This window comes from Chiroxiphia lanceolata, chromosome 2, assembly GCF_009829145.1.
Source record: "Chiroxiphia lanceolata isolate bChiLan1 chromosome 2, bChiLan1.pri, whole genome shotgun sequence".
NCBI classification, from domain to species: Eukaryota; Metazoa; Chordata; class Aves; order Passeriformes; family Pipridae; genus Chiroxiphia; species Chiroxiphia lanceolata.
This window is the reverse complement of record NC_045638.1, coordinates 87,565,642-87,589,186: the sequence shown is the minus strand read 5'-3', so window position 1 is coordinate 87,589,186 and position 23,545 is coordinate 87,565,642.

Sequence of the window (23,545 nt, the reverse complement as noted above, 5' to 3'; positions counted from 1 at the left end):
TTTCCAGAGGTTCTTTCAGTTTAAATTATGATTCTATCTTCCTTTCTTCTGTACTTGCATCACTATCCAAAGACACGTAGCCTGAACCTGTGACTGTGAGTGAACATATAGCCCGATACCTAAACCTGGAGGAGAAGGAGGAATGTAATTTTTTACTCCTAAATAAGAAATATTTTATTACTGTCACATAACTGTGGTTAGGGGGAAAAGTCTTTCATTCATACAATAAAGTGCTCTTAGCATCAAAATAGGATATGGGGTTAGAATGATCATATACTACCTTTCCTTTGCAATGGTAATGAGCACTCTTTTTCAGAGAGCTCCATTGTCCATATAAATTATTCACCAGCAGAATAGGCTGTATATAGATTTTTAAAAAGGAATATTTCATTAATATGACAAATTGCTTCTTTAGCCATGAAATGCTTAGTTACCTCCATTAATTTAGCTGGGAAAGACATACAGTCTTATATTTCATTCTATGGCAGTTTATTCAGCAGAATTATTTAAAACCTCTTGGATCCAAGCATCTTGGGGTTCAAGCACGTACAGTCCAAGAATTAATTAATTTCAAGTTTGTTAATTTTACTCTCATATATTAAAAACAGATAAACGCGTGGTGGGTCCACTTCATTTCCTTTCACTTTTTTTGTCTAAATGGACTTTGAAGCTTAAAAGAGAATCATAGAATTAAAGAATGTTTTGGGTTGGAAGTGGCCGTGAAGATAATCTAATTTCAGCTCCCTTGCTGTGAGCAGGAACACCTTCCACTAGATCAGGTTCTCAAGGCCCCATCCAACCTGCCTTTGAATGCTTCCAGGGATGGGGCATCCACAGCTTTGGACAACCAGTTTCAGCATTTCACTACTCTCAAAGTAAGGAATTTCTTTCTTATGTCCAATCACTGTCTTTGATTTAAAGCTATTCCCAGGTCAGAGAATGACTCAGATAGGGGTCATTGGTTATATTTATCACTTTGATAATACTTAATATGAAAAAGGGCAATTAGATAAGAAACAATGTCAAGTTACTGCCTTATATGTGACTATTATTTCCCAGCTCTCTTTAAACATGAGGATTTGTGGCAATGCCCTGGTTTTCTTAGTAATCTGCTTGTAGTACCACCTGTGAATGGAACAGTGGCATTCTTGGAACCTTGTTGACATTAATTCTTCAGAAATCAAATATTCTTTTTTCGCTTCTTGATTAGAATATTTTAAACCATGTGTAGTTTAAGTATTCATAAACTAGTATAGTTGTGGCACTTTACCGTGCTTGTACTCCCAGTTCCTCCAACTGTGAAGGAAACCCCTTTAACTGAAAACTTTTTTTTTTGAGGTTTCAGATAATGTATTTGGGGGAAAGGGGTTGTATTTTACATTAGCATATAATTCAGTTTCAATGACTTAATTAAAAAAAGTGATAGCTGTGCCCACTATACTCAGCCTGCATGTAGCCCTATGCTCATCACCTCAGTTTATATCAGTACAGCAGTATACTGACAATTTCCTAAAGTTTAATCAACCAATGCTTCCTAGGCATTTGCAGTTGTTAGAAGAAACATGGAACATTAATGGAAAGAGCTTTTACTGCTACTACTAAATTAAGTTTCATTTGAAGACATTTTAAGAGTATTATGTATATTTTGGTTTAAGGAGCACTCAGGACTCAAGCATTTTTATCATGCTTTTTTTTTTGTGAAAGGTTTTGCAGTCTTTTCAAAAAGGTTTGCTGTTTCCAATTTACTGCAGCATTGTTCACTTCCATCTGACATACTGCTGATTTAAATATTTTAACCACGAGATGTAGGTCAAGGTGTACTGTTAATTATAAAAATTCTATTGTTTTTTCCTTTGAAAAAGCTCTGAAATAGAAAGAAGATGAAAGGCAACACAGCTGGCAGTGATCTAGCATGAAAACACAGCTCTCCGTCTTCAAAGGCATTATTTACAAAATGTAAGGTCACTTTGATTGGGATTGAAAATACAAGCACAGTAAGGTAGCTCCAAGGAATCACTCTGAAGGCAAACTAAATTTCAATTAAATGCCTTTTTTTCTTCATTTTTCTTTTCCCTGGAATAAGAGTAATTGGAAAACTTACAGAACAAAACTAAATTTCATATCCACTTTCAAGGTGTTTTATGTAGATACATGCACAATGAATTACAGTTATCGTCTAGGAAAAAAAATCCCAGGCTTTTTACCGCAACTTTCGCCTCACATATTTGTTTCAAATCTGATGGCACAATAATTTGAAAGCCTTCAGAATTGTTTGCTTCTATCCGGTGATCTCTAAAAGTATATCAGTATTCTGATTGTACAAGCATGTTAAATTACCTGTTCAAGCTAAACACTCACCAAATAATCAACCTACTTTTTGTTTTGATTGGCCATACCAGCAGATTAAGCTGCTAATATTAAAAAATACAGATGTCAATCACTGCGGTATCTTAACAATCTACTAATGACTAAGCTTATGTACTTTAATAATCCTGCTTATTTTAATGGTAAGGGGTAGAAAATCTGAAAGAAAAACTGATTAGAGCAATGAATTGCTTATTTTAAAAGATGTGATTTTAGCATAAATCTATTTTTTAAACCGTCTTGTGCTTGATTGCATGTAATTTTTTTTACCACTTTGGTATTGGTAGTAATTTTACTTGGAAGAAAAAAAAACAACAAAAACACACAGCAAAAGTAACAAAATAAAAATGAGAAAGAAAATGAAAAGCAACTTTTTTAAAATATAGTAAAACTCAATGGTTTAAGAAAGCATAGTTTAGTCTTCTTTACTTTTTAAGGTTTGTAAAGTAAAGAGATGCAATGGGGTAAAGCCAGGATTCCGATTTTGATGCTGAGCACAAACATTTTAGTACCAAAAGAGTACATGTGCCTCCAGCAGAATGATTATTTTGTGTGCCACCTAAGTAGTTAGGCTTCTTACACACGATAGGCACATGAAACTGGGAAAGGCAATTTCCAGGCATCAGTTTGTTTTGGGTGTGTTTGTTTTTTCTCTTGGGGATTTTTTTTTCTTTATCTGTTTTTGATTGCAGGTCAATGTAATGGTTAGGATGTTGGAAGCAATGATGTCATTAACTCTATGCTTGCATAACGGAGTTGCAGCAAAACTAAGCCATTAGTCACCTCCCTCTGTACATATTTCAGTTTGATCATCCTGCTGCTGCATGCCATTCAAACTGATGAATTTTAGATGAGTCTCCATCCCCGGAGGTATCTAAAAGACCTGTAGATGTGGCACTGAGGGACATGGTTTAGTGATCTTAAAGGTCTTTTCTGATTCTTTGATTTTATAGACTTTTCCCGAAGTACCACAGAAGTTCAGGTGTTTATATATGACCACATTACACATGAGTATTTTAAACATATGTGTATTGGTATTACTCAGGGCTCTGCGGTTAGTTAGAAGGAAATCACCTGACAGAGGGAGACATGAACCTTGTTGAAGCACATGGTTCTGGTTAGGCCTGAGCATGGGCTATGTGTCTCTGCTCTTGGTCCAGAGAGCCAAGTCCTCCTCTGAGGGTATGGGCTGAAATGAGCTAGCCTTGTTGGCTAGGCTGGAGTTTGTTCATGTACTCTGCAAAGAGCAGGAAGCCTTTAAATCTCTGATCTAATGATTTATGCTGTGAAATGACCTCCAAACAAAACCCATAAATTATCCTAGTCAGATGGATCAGAACACTGGGCTCCTACTCACAGCTGAGTGGCTTAATCATTTCAAAGTGTGGTCAAAGTGTGGTCTCCTTATGCTCAAATAGATATTCAGAGGAGACTCACTGACGTATTCTTTTGATTAGTAGGTCTGAATTCCACTCCAGCTTCCTTTTTGTAGTAGAATCACTCTACACAAGTAATCTATATGGAGTATCTGTCTCTATATATAGGTAGTCTTAAATATTTATACAGCTCCAAGTAATTGTACACAGAAAGAGAAACGTAATAAACAAGAGTGAATTACTTACATACTTGTACACATGAACTTTTCCATGCTCAGGGGATCCAAAGTCCTAGAAAAGTGCCTAAAATGTCTCTAAAAATGTGAATCTTACGACTCATCTCCCTGAGGTTATACAAGAGTATACAACAAAGTAGGGAATTGCTCACAATAGAGCCATGCAAGACCCATATAAGTGTTCTTAATGTTATTTTTTCCCTGATCTCCAGACTTTAGCAATTAAGAAAAGTAAAACACAGGTATGTCACTTAGCTTTATTGGGGTGCATTAATTCCAGTATTTTGCCTTTTCTCCTTAGTGAAGCAGACAGTAGCAAACTTGATGTCTTGGGCCATGTGCTAGTTAAGGAGAGTCTGCGGTTTTATAAATCCCAGTTTTCCTTTCTCTAAGGTCATGACCCCCATCTACTGTCTTATTCCGTATTTCATAGTCTCATCATGCAAGAATAATGTAATTTTGGATTCTCACACAGGTTATAAACACTGTCTGATCACCTCACATACTCAGATATTATGAAATATATTCTTCGAGGCAAAATTTGACCAGACATACAATTGGATATATGTTTATCCAATTATTTATACTCAATATATACAAATACATATATCAATATATGTACCTGTGGGCATATTCTTTCTACAGAGAAATACAAGACTTAATATGTTTACAAAATTTACCAAAGCTCGTAAAAAATGTTCTGGAAGGAGGAACAAAGTAAGTGGGGTTTTCTCTGTCCTGAAAAACATTGCTTTCTTTTTGCAGGAATCTCCACACTGACTGTATGTCTCACAGAGAATGAGCCAATTGCCTGTCATATGACTGTAAATAACAGATTCTGGAACAGAATTTAGGATGAAGAAGACATGAATTTTTCTAGAAACACTTTTTACACAGAAAGACAGAATTTTAGAAAAGTCAAAATAACAAGAGTGTATTAGAAGAAGGTGGGAAGAGTCACATTTGAACGGAAAGATCAGACAAACATACGATTAGACTGGCAACATATTTCCCAAGATAATAGAATCATCAGACCTGGGAAGGCAGTCTCAAGTCATCAGGGAAGGTTTTCCTGTTGCTGTTTTTTTTCACCTGAGGTGAAGCGTAACAACATGGAAGAGGTTGGAAGCAATGATACCATTAACTCTAAACTTCTTTAAGGCAGAAAATAGGAACCAATTAGTCCCCTCATTCTGTACAACTTACTCCATAGTACCACAGATACCCAGATGTTCATATGTCACCAAGTTCCTAATGAGTATTTAGACAGATGTTTATTGGTATTGGATATCTTAGACATTGCCTGCAGCCTGAGTTGCCACCAGGTTACTCCACAGCTTGAGACAGCTTGATTCTATTTGCTCACTTCCCTCCCAGGCTGGTGTCACCTGCAGGCTTGTTGGCAATTGAATTGCCATAGGAGGAACATTTCTGACAAAGAATAGCATGAAAGGAAGCTGTCTTAATGAGCTGAGTTGTTCTAGATGTCAGAGAGGACCTCCAGTTTATTTTTTTTTTTTTTTTTTGTACTAAGAACATTTCCTTTTGAAGAGCGACAAACTCAGCGTCAGTGACCACATCTTAAAAACCTGATGAAAGGGAGCTATCAGTTATTGCCAACTGCACAGCCTGATTCACACCTATGCTGTGTTCTTGCCTCGCCATGAGTCAATGATGTTTTCAGCTATAAAAAATGAAGGAAGGTGAGAAACAGAAAGCCCTCTGACTTTTTAGATTGTGTTGTACTGTTCTGTCTCTTAATTACTAGTTAAGTGGAAGTTGATTAATGTTATGAAATCTGAAGCTTAATAGACATAAAATAAGTGTTATGCATAAAATGGAAAAATAGTGAAAGCTCAAAAATACATTAAGTCTTCTTTGTTACCAATAAGTAACTCCAACCTCTGTGTGATCATTAAGTATCCCTAAGGATTTCAGGACTAATTTGTTTGACTTTTAGTTAAAATTAGGCAATCAATTTCTTCCCCTAGGTAGTTGCTTAAGGCCACTTTCGTTGTACATCCAATTTGCTCAACTTCTCTGAAGAGAACTTTAGCATATTGCCATGAGTTAGATGTTGGGCAGGTTAGATTTGGAAATTACAGTTCTGGTTCTTTCCTTCTTTACTCTGAATTTAACTCTTTCAGGTGGACATATTGATGTTTCACGTCTACATATATTTATTTCCTCATTTACAATTTTAAATATAATTTATTTGGCTTAAAACAAGATCATGTGGGTTGTATCATCTGGCTCAGCTATACAGAAAGTTGAATTAGGTGATGGTAAATTTTGTCTTTACAAGCTCTGAATATTTGGAATATCATACCTCAAAACAACTCAGTTATGCAAACATAATTCCTTCCATTTGTACAATGATACATGCAAAACAAATTCAGATTCCTCATGCTTTTTTAAACACTTCTACCTGCAAAGATGGAATCCTTCAATTAACCCCAAATACTTCCATGTAACTATATGTTCTCTCAAACATAGAACTCAGAAATATGTAAGTAGTTAGGGTAGGTAACCTTCATTTCTTGAATATGTAAACTCATATTAATTTCCAGGAATGGTTTCACGGAAAACAGCTAAGATATTGATTGACTGTGCAAAGAATTCAGGGTCAAACTCTAATGCTGTTTAGCTGACATTCATTTCTCGTATTTCTAAGTTCAAATTAAGTCATTAACTGCTTAAATAATTGCTTGATTTAAATACTTACATTTTAATATTAATCAATTCAGTCATTTTTAAGAAATACAGTACTCAAAATGAGATTCAAACATGACACCAAAGCAATTTATTAAGTAATTAAAATTACTACTAGATGTGACAAATTGCACACTTAAAATAATTCAATTAAAATATAATTACCTTCTCAGTCGAAAATTTTTAACTACTCTAGACAGTCTGCCGTTAAGAAATAAATAAGCAAATAACCCCCTCTCCAAGATGACCATAAATGTTTGGGTTCTTTCTTCCTTTTACTATTGCTGCTAAGAGTTTGAGGATTTACTTTACAACAATGAGTTTCACTTCTTTGAGACAGCAAGTTTTTCTGCTGATTAACAACAGGCAAAGCAAGGAGCATTTCAAATGGGAAATAGTGAGATGCTCCAATGGCTTCTTTGCTCCCTTAATGGGACATGTTATGTTGTGGATTACAAAACAGATTGGTCCCCAAACCACTGATTCCAGTGGGTGGGAGCTTCCAAAAAATGGGGAAAACTAGCAGACCACAGGGAATAAGAATAAAATTTCCTATATCTTTATTTATCACTATTGAAATGAGCCATATTTTGTTTGTGTGAGTTACAGAGATGAGAAGTAGTGGTGGGACTACTTGCAGCAGAAAGGTAAACTTCGCAGTAAGCACTTTCTACAGCATCTCCACTCCCGGATGTACTGCTGGGAGCTTAATGACCTGGAGTCTGAGCTTCTTCCTCAGCTGCTAGCTGAACTGATTACAGCTGAGCTGCACAAACAGGTAGATTTGACTGGAGAAAACTTTTCGTAACAGCTGCTGTGCATGTGAATACACTGGGTGGGATTCAACTCACTGAACTTTAGCCATTGCAAATAAACTTTCTTTAAAATTATTGTATGGGTTTTCTCTATATTCCAAAGAGCTCAAGAAGGACACCTGAGGAATGATTTGTCCCATTTTGCAATAGCATACAGATACAGGTACAGGCATGATGGGAAAGAAAGCAGATCCCTAGTTTGTTCCCTGATTGTACATTGTGTTTTATACTGTATCCCCAGAATAATTTATTAATTTTTTTAGTAATTAATTCTACCCAAAAGAAACCTGGATATGGTTGCACAGAGGGTTTTCCATAAGTCTTGCCCCCTACAAGTAGTTATGCCAGGCTTGCCTTGTGCACTCAACAGGTTCCTCAACACTGGTCCGTTAGTCCATGGAAATCCATGCCAATTGAGTTCCAAGGCATACAACACAAACCCGAGCACGAGGCTGTAAAAACATCAATCTGGTAGGCTAAAAAATATCCCTCCTTGTGTTTCAGGTACATGCATGTTTTGTGGTAGAGGGTTTAGATCTGCAGGGGAGACTCAGGTCATAGGTAAGTTGCCAGTCCATTAGTGAACCCTACACGGTGTAAACACTGGCTTTGGAAACACTTGGCCTTGGAGTTAGGAATTGCCCCCTCTGGGTTACAGACATAGATTCAGAGAGAGTAGAGGTCTTTGAAAAGAGTTTAGAAAACTAAGCTAGGTTTGATGCCCAACCTCTACATAGTCTAGTGAAAAGCAGTGCTTCCCTCTTTAGCATCCAGAGAAAACTTAATAATAAATGCCAGATTTTTTTCCTCCCTCTAAACGAGATCACAAAGGACAAGAAAAAAAACCTCCCCAAAAATGTTGTTACATGGGTCACATAGCGTGGAGGTAAGGAATCATTTAGCACTAAAGTGGCCAACAATGTTCTGCTGCATTTGTTGTCTGACCAGTAACTGCTTAGAACTGCACGAAATGAAGCACTACAAAAAGTTAAGTGCAGCTCAATTTGCATTTTAATCTCCGGCTTTAAAAGCAAACCAGTTCTTTAGATTTTGAGATGAGCAATAAAAATTTTGTGCATGTATGTGAATGTATATATGAATATGTATGTAGTTTAAATTCTACATATATATTTACCTGTGTGTATATGCATACACATATATGCATAGATATATGATTAAATATAATTCCCAGTAAATATATTTGATTTTTGGGGGGTCTTTTTTTTGGTTTTGTTTTTTATCAGAAAAATTCTGCAAACTTCACAAATTCTTGGATTACCCTATGACTGGTTGATGTCTACTTTCTGTCTATCTTGAATAAGAGTGAAGAAACATGTGTTCCTCCTACTCTACATGAAATTCTGTGGGAAATTACAAGACATTACAGGAAATTATCAGATTCTCTGGAATATATGAATTTCAGCTGGATTTCTAAGGTTGCCTAATTTTACCTCTAGTACCACCTTTAGATGGGATTTCACCATTACAAATGGTCTCAGAATTGAATGCATTGTCTTCCATCTGCCTCCATTTTCAAATGTTTTTAATGATACATAGGTAAATGAAGGAGTCTTACAGCGGGGAAAAAAATCTATGAAAAAGACAGAGAGTTACTGGTTTACAAAAACCCTGTATTCCTGTAATCACTGTTTATATAGAGACCAAGTTTGTGGTTGTTCTTTTGCTTTTCAGCCTTCCATTTGCACACAATACTGTGTGTCAACACCTTTAAGAATTTCTAAATAGCTGTATTTTCACCTAATAACAACAGTCATTTCCTTCTCTTAGGCTCTGCTTCTCTTCTCACATTCATCAGCTTTCCTCCACTGAGTTGTTGAGGCTGGTCCTATGTTGAATGACGTGAGTAAACGAAAAATTACCAATAGTATGCCCTGATTGCAACACAACTAAACAAATTCCTATATTGAAATTCCTACCTACTGCAGCATAAGTGATATAGAAGTGAGTCCACCATACACTGAACCATTGTTAGATACACTTGCAACAGAGATAAATCTGAGCATGGTAAAATATTTCTATGAGTCTATAGTTCTAGCTCGGACCTCAAAAACAAAACACCAAAACAGTGTTGCACAGGACTAATGTAATAGTCACTATCTTTCGGTAGAAATAATGAGCTCAGGTGTAACTACATCAACACACCCATAAATATTTTTAGATCTACATCTAAAAGCATTCCAAGCCTGAATCTCCTTAAGGTAATCCTATGTATGACAGAGATCCCTTGGTCAAGGTGTTGGTGTAACTTATTTACATTGAATCTACAGTAAAATACATAGAATAAAACTCAAAGCATTTCTATAATTTGAAGGAGGTTATTCCCACTAAATTTCCTGTTCTACTCACTATTTTACCGTGAAGATCCCATTGGAACCATGCTAAAACTTTCATTTGAATTGAAGAAGCCTGACTTTCACCTGGAGCTTTGATATGTTTTCTATTTAATTCCAAAACTTTTGTTAAGTTTGGAAATGTATTAATAAAATAACATTTCTAGAGTATATATTAAGAACATAATTCTAGTAAACTCTTTATGTAAAAGTAATGAATTCAGCCCAACCTTAGATTCCACTTATTTCTGAAAGAAGAATTATGTGGTATCCAAACTATGATGCTGGAGTACTTACAGCAGCATAATTGTGGCATCAGTGAAGCATGAATGCTGTCTAATTATCATAATTGAGGCTCTTACAATTGTTCTGTCATTTCATTTATATTTACACTTGATCAAAGTATCAAGGTGTCCAGTTTCTATAGGTTAAATTAAGATTTAATTTTCTGCATTCAGTTCAATAAAACATACCTGAGATTGAATTGTGATTAGTGAGTATCTTGTACTGGTAGGAGACATTCTGCATGAACTGTGACAACAGCATTTTTAAATTTAACCGGATCCTCATTCTCTGAGATATGTCATAATAATAATTCTGAAAGATGCCTTTTCTCCCCCTTCGGTTTATTTAGATTATGAATATGTCCTTTTGCCTATACATTATTGAAATGTGAAAATATATAAAGCTTGTTTATACCAGTAGCAACTAAAACTCACTGTTATCTCAGTACTGATTGCTATGAAATGAGCGTGTTATTCACAATTCTAGTTAAATGCTGTCCCACAAAATAACACCACCAAAGAAATTATTAACCTGATATGCATTTGATCACTTGTAAACAGGTGGTTTTGCTTTTAATAAGGTAACAGTAGTTATTGTGGTCAGGTCACAAATTGGAACTGAAAAGCTAATTTTTAAATTATGTTTCTAGAATTTTATACTGAGATATTGGAGCTGTCACCTTTTCTAGGATGACTATAAAAGGAAGTTACGATAATGAGTATCATCTCACTGATTTCTTGTTCTTTAGTCATCCTTTTTCTCTGTCTTTTTGGATTCTAGTTGCCTTTTTCTGCTGCCTGTGAAATAGATAATAGCTTTTCATTATACGCTTTATTCAAAGTTGAGTACATAAAATATCTGATCCCTGACTGCAGCCCCTAGGTAGCATCACACAAAACATTTTGGCAGATGAAATCATTCATATTTTCAGTATATCCTGTTTTATCTTCAAAATAAGCCTGTGCACCTTCGGAAAACTGCTCTTAATAGGGTCACAATGCTTGTTGCTCACCACAGCTACCTGAGTCAAAGTTTAATGCAGTCCATAAGTGTTACTGGGGATCAAGAGGTGCCTACTAATTGGATTAACAATGGTAAATTGACTGTATTCTTGAGCTCTAACTTCAGGCAAGTTGTGGTTGTCTTTATTATTACACCATTTTCAGAATGGTGAAATTTGTTTTCTGATGTTGCAAGAGCTACAACATATTGCTGAAAATACAGAGCAAGAGTTTATGTAGACATGAGTTGTGAAATCAAAGAGGGTAGCAAGGCAAGGCAAGGCCAGAAAATAAGAGGTTCTTGCAAGTAAAGGCATCTCAAAGTCTTTTTAAGTTGGAAAAGACCTCTAAGATCATTGAGTCTAAAGATGTTCTTTTATTATATAAAAGCTAATTTCTGCTAAGGTACAAAATATAGGCTGCCTAGATTAGTACCTAACCGAAACCCCAAACTTTAAGAAGGAAAAATAGTCAGAAGTGCCAGAGGCTTTAGGTTTTAAATTAGGTAACTGTGAAGGAGGATAGAAACATATGCATATAAGGCTAAAAAGAAAAAAAAGAGGAAGAAGAAAAAAAACATTCAAAAAATGTTTGGCTGACTTAGCAAAACAGTGTTTCGAGGCAGAAGTGAGTAAATTACTGTCCCTTGTGTCAGATGGCAGAAAGAAAAGGAATTTTAAAGCTTATGCAAGGAAATAAAAGTGTATTGGTTAAACTAGGATATTCCTCTAACAAAGGCAAGGGAAGATGCAGGAACTCACTTTCTTAAAAGCACTAATCCCCATAAATTGAATGATGGCTAAAGGATTGCAAACAAGGACATTTTCCATTTCTATAGTTTGCAAGTGTTAAAAAATGAGCTAGGTCTGTGAGTAGTACCAGTCAGAACAGGATTCACACATTAGCCCTCACTACAGTCTGCAAGATATTTCCGGTATTTTTTGGGGGGGAGTGGAGGTGGAGGAGGGGGAGTTGATTTTCAAGTTTCTTCTCTTGTTGTGTTTTTAGAGATGTCTTAGCTGTTGAATTTGTTATGTTAAATGATAGCAAGGACTGAATCCTAAACTTGAATATGCCTGAAAAGTAAATGATGATAATTTTAAATAAAGACACTTCAGATTTCATTTCATAAACATGACATTCAAAAACTAATGGAAGTTTGTTAGTCCAACCAGGGAACAAAATTCACATCTAATAATCTGCCTTGAAGAAAGCAGAACATTTATTTTAATTTGAAAATGTCTTACTGTAGCTATGTTCAAATACTCACCTACCAATAACTGTATTTTCCAGAAAACTGCAAGTAAGTGTTGTAAAAAGGACATATAAACATTTGAAACAAATATTTTTGAAGAAATTTAGGAACAGAATAATGACACTCTGTAAAATATGAAGCTTATTGAGAACACTAAGCATTCTTCATTGTTGGCAAAATAGCTTTTCTTTTTTTTTTTTTAAGGGAAAAGGCCAGCATGTTCCCATACAAAACCAACCAACCAACCAAAAACAAAAAACCAACCCATAAACAAACAAACAAAACCACACAAAAAAAACCAAACAACAAAACAAAACAAAAATCCTGGTTCTCAAAAAAATCTGAATCTCCTATATGCTCTGTACAACTCTAATTGGGTCTGTATGATCCAGAGTCAAAGAGTTATATATTCCCACCAGAACACCCATGAGTGGCTAAAATGCAACACAGCATTTCTCGCTCATAGGTGTGACAATAATGTGAGTTAGCCAAAGTTGGTTGTGATTCTCATTGATTTATCTGCTTGATGTGAACATGTGTAACTCCTGACTTGCTCAGTTACTTGTTGCTGCAGCAGGATGAGCTACCAAAGTAGTAACTAATTAGGCACAAGCATAATTCAGGACTATACATAGCATATTATTGTACAGAAACACTGCAGTGGAGAAGAAAAGACATAAGGGGAAAAGAGAGCATAGACACTCAATAGTAGGAGAGTGCCAGAAGTGGAGATGGAGCTTGGGATATTGCCCAGTCTGTAGTAGAGCTGGAAGTATCTTCATGGGTGTATGGGGAACACTGAAGGAACCTGGGAGAAAGTTGAGATGCTGACAAGAAAAGATAGGCACTTTTAGATGATTTGGATTTATTGTCCATGAGGAGGGTGTTGAGCACAGGGCATGTAGGAAAAAAGGAAGAGCTAGGGATGTAAAAGACTCAGAAAGGAGAAGGACGAGGACGTAGAGGGGGTTGAGGTAAGAAGGTTGGAGAGAATTTGTCTGTTGTACCACTTACTGCTTTGATTTGGAAGCCACTGCTGTACACAGAAGGTCTCTGAATTCTTTCTTTTGATGCTGGTCTGACTGACACAGTTGATTAGATGATCCTCAAACATGAAGGTCATAATACTGAAGGCTTCCCCCTTAATACTTGGTCTCCATTCTGTGGAGTTCTTTTGTGTTTCTATAATCATAGAATGATAGAATGGTTTGGGTTGGAAGGGACCTTCAAACATCATCTAATCCAAGCCCTTGCAATGAGCAGGTACATCTTCAACTGGATCAGTTTTCTGAAAGACCTGTCAAAACTGGCCTTGAACGTTTCCAAGAATGGAGATCTACAGGTTGCCTCTCTGGGCAACCTGTGCCAATGTTTCACCACTCTCATTTTAAAAAATTTACTCCTTAACTCTAGTCTGATTCTACTCTCTTTTAGTTTAAATCCTTTCCCATTGTCCTATCACAACAGGCCATGCTAAAAAGTCCGCTCTAGAACTGATGTAGACTGACCTAAGGAGAAATATTCTGTGTCATAGAATTTAAACATACCACATCTTTCAGAGGTCAGTTTTGATTTCTCAGAAATCAGGATGGAAGATCATTTGTCCCTCAGTATACCCAGGTCTTACAATATTCCCCATCTTACTGCATACCAGAATTGTCTGATTAACATGACTTCTATTATTTATTAAATGACTTTTGCGCATTAGTCTCTTGGCATGTTTGTGATAAATTCAATAGATCATGTATATATTTGTAGGAAAATGTGTTTGTTTTTTTTTTTTTAAATGAGCATGAAATTCAGATACTAATGTTTATCTGTGATCTGACAACCTGATGGAGTTTTTTCATGTGCAATGTCCAGTTTGTTTTAGTCAACTTAAGTACAAAAGCAGATTTTAACTATTCTTTTTTTCCCTTACTTTTTTTTTTCTTTATCTTTTGCTAAATGGTTAGGAGCTGATTGTGTCTCAAGATATTAACATTTCTAACAGTGGTCTGGCAACTGCTTGGGGGAAAAAACCTATTTTTTTAGAAACAGCCATCTTAATTACATTAGGAAGAAGCAGATGAAGAAAAAAAATCTAGTGGAAATGTTAGGGAGAAAAGGAGTACCTATGTCTTGTGTAGTTCTAGCTTAAGACTAGGTTTGATTCAAGAATTCAAGACAAAATCTTGACTAATGACCAGGTTGTTGTGCTCTCATGGAAGCTGTGATTATGCTTTAACTGGATGAATTGAAGACAGACAATCTCTTGGAAAGTTCAAATTTCTGTAGGTGTAGTTTTCTTTTCTCTTTATGCATCTGTCTCTAAGAACTGTAACTATTTTATTAAATCTCATTCTGCTATTATTCTACTTTTCCAGTTGTTGAGAGATTTTTGGATGCTGCCAAGCCATTATTTCATTTGTGAAGCTGGGAATTCATTTGAAAGAAAAGCACTGGTATAGTTTTGAAGTTCACAACAACTCACAACTATTTGGGGAAACTCAGGAATAGTCAGAAGGCTTTACCACCATGCTGTATGAGCTTCTGGTAGTAGAATCAAGGTATAATACTGTGTAATGGATAGCCCTGATTTTCATTTTATGGATAAAAGGGCCAAATCTTTTCCTCGCACTCATAGCATGATATAGAAATCCTCTGCTTTGTGTTACTCTTTATTTAAGGATATACCTGAAATTGCTTTATGTTTATTATGGTTTTAACTGCCTTAAGTAGAAGTTGATCTTTCATGAACTATTGTTGCCTAGCAACAGTAATACTTCCTCTGTAATTTAGAGAGTACGCAGGTTCTTTCTTAATTATGCACAAATTATTTTTGAAATCTTGTGTTAATTTTTTTATCACTATATCTTCATTAGTAACTGGTCTAAATTGAGATGCAAGCCAAATTTCCACTCTCCTTTTCGGTGTATGAATAAGTAGAATTAGAACACAGCTAGTTTGGTAAAATTCTGCTTGATCTTGGCCAGTCAGAATTCAGTTTTCTATGGGGGAGGCACAGGGTCATCAAAGTTGTCTCTCTTCCAGGAGACTGTGACATAGCACCTGCTGGACCTGTGGTGTCTTAGGTTTTCCACTCATTCAGAAAGAGTTTGTCTTCTGCCACTGAAAAGTCAACCTATCAGAACAATAATATCTAGAACTCAAAGTATGCAGGTATAGAAAGAAGATAAAATCATGTTTATCTTGCTTTTCTTGGAACCTGAAGAATCATTATCTTAAGGGCTAGTCACAGTATGTATTATGCGTGTATAGTATACTACAACTACCTTTAAGTGTCAAAAGAAACTTCAACAACCTGTCATCCACAGCAACAAAGTATGAAATGTTCTGAAATCTGGTCTTTCTTGACTGGCTATAAAAGAGGAGAAGATATGGTAGCATCTTTGAACATTCAGGATCTTTCCAATTTGTGGAGCTCACCAATCCACAGGTCTTCTGGGTAAGATAACAGAACTTAATGTAAGTACTATCCTGACGTGCATCACATGTATTGTACCCATCTTGGTTTAAACTCACTAGGCTTAGCATCTGACAGTCACTTGTTCCTCAGCATGTGGAGAGAGAATCGTAAGGGTAAAAGTGAGAAAACTCATGGGTTGAGATAAAGACAGCTTCATAGATAAGGCTAAAGCCATGCACATAAACAAAACAAAACAAGGAATTCATTCACCACTTCCCATGCACAAGCAAGTGTTCAGCCACCTCCAGGACAGCAGGCCTCCATCACATGTAATGGTGACTTCCAAAAAATAAGAGAAGGAAAAAAAAAGGAACCCTTAGCCTTCCAATTCTGCTCCTCTGAAAGCTTAACAGGATAATAATCATCCTCTGAATTTAGTGAACTACTCAGAATTCTGCAGTAAGTATATGCAATGAGTCCGGAAATGTCCCAAATTCATAAACTATTATTATACCATTATATAAATTAATGGCAAGTCCCCCTTTGAAGCTTGTGCTCATTTCTGGTCATACCATCTCAAAGAAAGAGATAACAGAAATAGAAAAATCTGTAGTAGGGCAATGAAAATTATTAAAGGCATGAAAAGACTGCCATGGGAGGAGAGATTAAACAAATCTGGGCTGTTTAATTTCAGAGTTAAGTAAGAGTTGATATCACAGGGGCTTATTAAATCAGAGATGTTACGCAAGTCAAGAGAGTGTTTCTATTTACTCCTTCATGTAATACCAAAGGAAAATATAAAGGGAAAAAGAAATCTATTATATGAAAGGAAATATAATTTTTATGCAAAGATTTCAGAAATAAACCAAGGAGGTTACTGTAACAAACTGCCAAATTACTCAGAAAGAGCCTCCAGCACTCTGAGAAATTAATATAAAATCTTTAGCTATGTTAGACAGAATATAAAACTGGAAAGAATCAGAAAGATGAGAGAAAATACAGGAATGAGTGAATCATGGCCCTTCTTGAGGTTCACCTATGCTTCAGGGGCTATACTGCACCTGTTCTCACCCACATATATGATCTGTATGAGTTGTTCCTTGTTGTTTATACTTTTCAGATATTTGCACACAATTAGAGGGTGCATCTGGTGAAGGTACACCACAGATGTTTAGTTCTATTATTTTTACTTCTCAAGTAATTTCCATCATACTAATAAGTGTCTGTTGTGGTTCTTTACATATTTCCTAACCAGTGTGCTTTAGAAGGGGATTATCATCTCCATGTCATCTTCTGTGTTATATTGATTGACAGGCTGAGACAGCTGAGGCTGTCCAGCCTGGAGAAGAGAACCCTTCGGGGACACCTTATAGCAGCCTTCCTATACTTACAGGGGGCATACAAGTAGGCTGAAGAGGGACTTTTTGCAAGAACATGTAGAGGTAGGACAAGGGGGAATGACTTTAAACTGAAGGAGGGCAGGTTTAGATTAGATATTATTAGATTTTATTAGATAAAGTAATTGTGCCTTAAGTGTGTTCATACCATTCTCTTATAATAAAGCAAGAGCTCCCTATACCAGAAGAGATCTGCAACTGTTTAACTCAATATTTTACTTCAAATAAGTGAAGTAAAACGATTGACAGAAGAGAGAATGGTGGTTTGACATTAACATGTCATCTATAGCTATATAAAGGAGATGAATATCAGGTATGGATCTTCTCGCTATCTACTCATTTCTTACAAATGAATTCAAGTATTGTCTTTTGTATTCATTGCAACTATTTTAATTTCCAAAATCTTGAGGAATCATAGCACTGGATTTTATAAAGAGACAGAGAAATATGCAAAACCCTAACATGAACAACTCCTGAAAGATTCATGTTGTTCCTAGATGTGATAGCATGACTGAACAGTGCACATTCTACATTTCAGCTTGGTTTTTTGTCATATTTTTCTCCTAATAACTAATTCACCTATCTTAGTTTTTGTACATTTGGAAATATGCTATATAAATGTTAGCTGTTGTGCTTCATATAAACTATTTAATCTAATGTTTTTGTTACCAGTTGAGAGCAGGCTGTAAACGACAAGTCATAAAGCATGAGGTTAGACTAGTCAGAAGTCAACTGCAGTATATTAAAGAAAGAGGTACATCTCTAATGTGGAATACTAAATAGAATACCTTAGAATAAAGAAGAAGAACAGTGAAAAAATAAATTTGTTTTATTTTTCAATGCTAGAAAAACACAAACTTTAAGGACAAGATCACCCCCAGCATAGCACGAGGGGAGTACTGACTACAAACCAGTTCTGATACTGAAAGTATTATAGACATTAGCTAAGGTGTAACAGAGCATAAATGTGGTATCTACTCTGAGACATGGACATTCCTCTGTGACACAGTTACACAGTATCTAGCAGGTTATTAGGAGCTGGAGTAATGATACCATATTGCAAGAGGGAAAGCATGAGAAAGCAGCCTTCCTGTAAATGCAGAGAACCTCCAAAACACCACTTGGGTCCAGGGGAGAAAATTCTTGAATGCTACCAGTTAAGTTAGTTTATTTTTTTTTTACTGTGATAATGGAATGATGTATTTTTCAGTAGCATTAGCTTTTGTATATGAAAGTTAGAATGACCAGAAGAGCTCTCACCTTTGCTCTCCCTGAGTAGAATATTCTTATATTCTTAACAGTGACTAGGATATAGGCATTGCTTTAATAAGATTTAGAATTGTTCATTAGTGTCCATATATAAACTATTAATGTTTTTAACAACCCTGGGCCAAAAATATTTTACATGGCCATTGAGCCTTTTGTGGAGTACTGAAGTAGGACCCCCAGATAATTTTAGGAAGAAATTACGAAGACTTAGGATTTACAACCACACTCAGAGATGCAATTTCTGTTAATAGCTTTCTACAGAAAAGCATATAAAAGAAATTGCAGCTGATGTAACCATTTGTAGCCAAGATTCCTACAGAAGAAGAGTTCCTAAAAACAGGGATTCTGCCGATTCAAAAGTTCATTTAGTTTTGATCCATTCAAAGCCTGTCTACCACTTTCAGACAAAGTTGAGTGAATGGACACGAAGGTGAAGATAAGCAAGATCTAGGGGAAATAAGAGACTTGAAAACAGCCAAGTGAGGCTGAGGCAGCAGCCCAAGATTATTAGGCTCCAGAGCATCCACAGTAGTACACACTCTTACAGATATGACAGCTTCAGATTTTTTGGACTTCATTACTTACTGAAAAAATATTTTAAAAATAAATCATCAAGCTTCCTTCTCTCTCATCAAGCTTCCTTCATGAATTTAAGTAACCATTCTACTACCTGCCTTTTTACTCTTTTTTTCTGTTTTGCTGCATTTCATTCTATTTTTTTCTTTATTTCCAATATCAGCTATTAGGTAGTTTACCTCCACTGTTTAGCTATGTTTATGTACCATGAAATTCTACCTACAAATATCCACTTATGAGACATTAATCATGAGACATTGATAGTTTTTCATGGATGGCAGCTGAAACATCTCAATAATAAGAGAATTATTAGGAAGGAAAAAAATCAAAGATCAAATATGACAAAAGATTTGCTGGAAGAGGTCCTTCAGGAGGCAAAATGGATCATGCATGTAAGGCACGTTATGAACTTCTAAATTATCTTATTAAAAAAAAGAACAAAGAAGTGGCTGCTGTAGTACAGCACAAATCACACCATACAGGCTGTTTAGTGCAAAGTAGGATTTCTGAGATGCAATAAATTAAGGGGTTTTGTGTATGTGTTTCTCTTCACTGATTTTACAATAATGTGTAAGAAACAATCCCTAGATAACTTTTAAAACACATATTAGCTCAGGGAAATGCTTTTTGAGAAACCGAAGGAAACAGAGTTACAATTATCATTGCCTGTCCTCTTGGATATTTTCTGTGTTTATGTTAAAGGCACTGAAATCTAGTAACTACAAGGAAGATTTTGCTTTGGTTTTGTTTTGATTTGCCTTTGTTTATTTGTTTGTGGGCTTTGTGGGTTTTGTTTGTTTGTTTGTTTTGGGGGGGTGTGGTGGTTCTCCCACCCCCAAAGATATATGAGGTTTCTCAAATGGATTTAATATATTACAAGATGTTTCCATTTTATGCATCACCTTACATAAAGTTGTTACACCCTTTATGTTCACTAAAGTGAGAACTTACAGATGTTGTTTTACATTATGGAAGAAAGGCACATATCTGACAGTCAGTGTGCAGTTATTTCCAGGAGGGATTGGCACTTACTTCTGTGCTGAATTAAGAGCTGGTTTTGTGAAGGTATTCCACGCAAGCTAGTAATAGGGGACTTGGAAGATGAATAGAGAATAAAATGAGGATGGTTATAAAGGACTTTTTCCACACATGATTAGTATTTCCATAGGAAAAAAAGGTTAAAAAAAACATTCATCAAGTTCCATTCTGTGGTTAATAAACTTCATGGCCCAAGGTCTTTTCTTATAATCTTGGCTTTCTCTGGTCGAATTTCCTCTGGCTGTAAGCTTTACTGAGAGGATGAGAGGATGGTGAGGCACTGGAACAGGTTGCTCAGAGAACTTGTGGCTGCTCCATCCTTGGAAGTGTTCCAAGGCCACACTGGATGGAGCTTGGAGCAACATGGTCTAGTGGAAGATGCTCCTGCCCATGGCAGGGTGACTGAAACTAGATGGTCTTTAAGGTCCCTTCCAACACAAATCATTCTATGATTCTATATTTCTATAATAAGCATTTTGCCTTATCTCACTGTACCACGTCAAACACTGCAATTTGTGTGAGTGTGTGTGTGGATTTGTGAGTCTCCGTGTGTGTGAACACACAGTGTATTTGTCCTCAAGATAAAGAGAAGTAATGAAATAAAAGTTGTGTAGTGAAAAAATATAATGAGGAAGTGCCATGCAAGATTGAAAGCATTACTAATTTATTACTGTTATAGCTGTAATTACTATCAGTTTCTTCAAGTACCAAGGCCGCCTAATTTTTTTCTGAACAAAGGCCCAAGTAGTATATAATTGGTTAAAAACCCTTAAAGGAAACTGTGACTATCACGAGCTCAATGAATCTTCATGTTCTTGCACTCTTGGGAAGCGTCTATTTCCTACTAAATCTTCTACGTACCAAACTCCTGTAGTTTCCTATTCACTGTTTATTTTCTTTGAATGGGATTTAAACCTCTGTAAAAACCCATTTATCTCTTAAGACTCATTTAACCCCAACACTGTAAATCTTACCCTTAAGGCATGAGATATAAATAAAACTATCTTTTCCTTATTCAGATTTCACTTAGATCCACAGGAGTTACAGTACTAGGCTCTGTCTTTCCGAATGCTAAACATCCTGGTACAGATTCCAGGAAATTCAACAAAAGGCATGGAATATTCTTTTCTTCAATTTTAGGAAGTTTTCATACCATCTACAACTCTAAGTTGTAGTGTAGAAGGCTGTAGAAGCACTTAGTGTTCAAGAAATGTTGAGCATCATCGGGAAAGGTGTTGCAAGCAGAAGAGAAAACATCATTTAGTGCAGTATAAATGCCTTATGTACCCACACCTTGAAGTGCTATATGCTGATCTGTTCTCCTCATCTCAAGAAGGATGTTGTGGAGTTAAAAAATGTTCAGAGTAGCTTAATCATAATGATCAAGTGAATGGAGCAACTGCCCTTGGAGTGGGAGTAACTCTAAACATGGTTAACAAAGTCAAAAGGGAGAAGATAAGGGGAATGCAGAACTGTTCATGTTTTCCTTTGTTTTTTTTCACCAAAACCTCACACTACAAGACAGGCAGGACACTGTCTTAAGCTTCAGGAGATAGGTTTAAAACAAATATCTGAAACTCCTCTTTATATAATGAAAAGTGAAACTCCAAAAGCTGATGTCAAGAGAAACTGGTATGAAAAGAGTCAAAAAAATTCATAGACATCACACTCATTAAAAGAAACTTGAAAAGGCAGGGATGTAAACTCTAATATCTCAAAAAACCCTAGTTCTGGATGCTGGGGAAATGCAAGAGAAGTGGACCGTAGACCACTGCAGTGTCAGGATTTGATGCTTTCTATAGGCAGCTTCCTAGAGACCAAATACAGGGCTAGATGGTCCCCCCCAGCAGGGCACTTCTTATGTTCCTTTAAATATTGAAATTGAAATAATTTCAGAAATAGAAGTAAAGTATTCTTATTAATGATGTAATAACGGAGTAAAATAAAGTTCCTTGACAGAGGTTTTACCTCTTACCTTTCCTTTAATGAGTTCTGAAGGAATGTGTGAGAGAAATGACTTATTAGATTTAAATTTCTGATTGGATCCCAATGATTTCACAGCAAGGGTCAAAAGGCCATGTGAAAATCACATAACAGTAAGTATCCTGCTAGGGTATTTGCATGGATTTATTCCAGAGTGTTGGCAGTTAATGCTGTTTTATGACATGCATTCTAGAGATCTACCTTAAGATATACTGAATCACAGTCTGAAAGTGCCTATTTGTCTCCATTGAGAATAAGATGTGGATTACTAGCTCTAACATAGACATTCACACTGTGCAAAATGAGATGAATCATGACAATTCAGCTTAAGCAGATGCTGATTTAACTGGATAGACTGTCACTCCTTGCTCTGGAGAATATGTTTAGTTTATTTTGATAAAAGAAAATACACAAGCATAGGGGAAAAAAATCATATTGTTCAAGCCAAATTTCCATCAAGGCCAGAATTCATCACCAAAAAAAACCTGTTAGTAGAAGACTAGAGTACAACAATGTCTGTTTTCAATAGCATGTGTCTTGAATGTCTTGAGAACCTCATGAATCACAGGCTCTTAGCTTATGCTTATGCTATTAGCCCTGAAAGGTTTTCATCAATGCATTAGACCACAGAAACATCCACCCTTTGCCATCCCTGTACAGTTAATTAACACATGTAATATAAGAAAGCAGTCTGCACTGTGTCCCAATGTAGTGTTTGGTACTACTACAGCTTTCTGGGTCACCTTGAAATGTCTGCCCTGGTCAAAACACTAGTTATGGTCTTTAAATCAAAGAAAGCATTTATCAAGCTTTAATATAACTTCATTGATGGTTTCTATTTTATTTTTTCTGTTCTAAGAGGCTTAGTGAATAAGTAGATAGTGTAGAAAATCCAACTTTCTCACTTTCTTCATGTCGTGGTTTAACCCCGGCTGACAAGTAACCTCTACCCAGCTGCTCGCTCACTCCCCCAGTGGGATGGGGAAGAGAATGAAAAGAGTAAAAGTGACAAAATTCATAGACTGTTTATTAGGTACAGCAAAGGAAAACAAAGAATCACTCCCCACTTCCCATGGTCAGGCAGGTGTTCAGCTATCCCCAGGTCATCAGGGTTCCATCATGCATAACAGTGACCTGGGAAGACAAACATCATTACTCTGAATGTCCCTCCCTTTACTTCTTCCCCAGCTCCATATGGTGAGTACAACATCACATGGCCTAGGATATCCCTTGGGTCAGTTGGGGTCAGCTGTCCCAACTGTGTCTCTCCAGTTTCTTGTGCAGCCCCAGCCCACTGTCTGGAGGGGTGGGCTGAGGAGCAGAAAAGGCCTTGGCTCTGTGTAAGCACTGCTGAGCAATGCTCAGCAAACCATCCCTGTCTTATCGACACTATTTCCAACACAAATTCAAACCACAGCCCCATACCCATTACTATGAAGAACATTAACTCTACTCCAGCCAAACCCAACACAATCAAA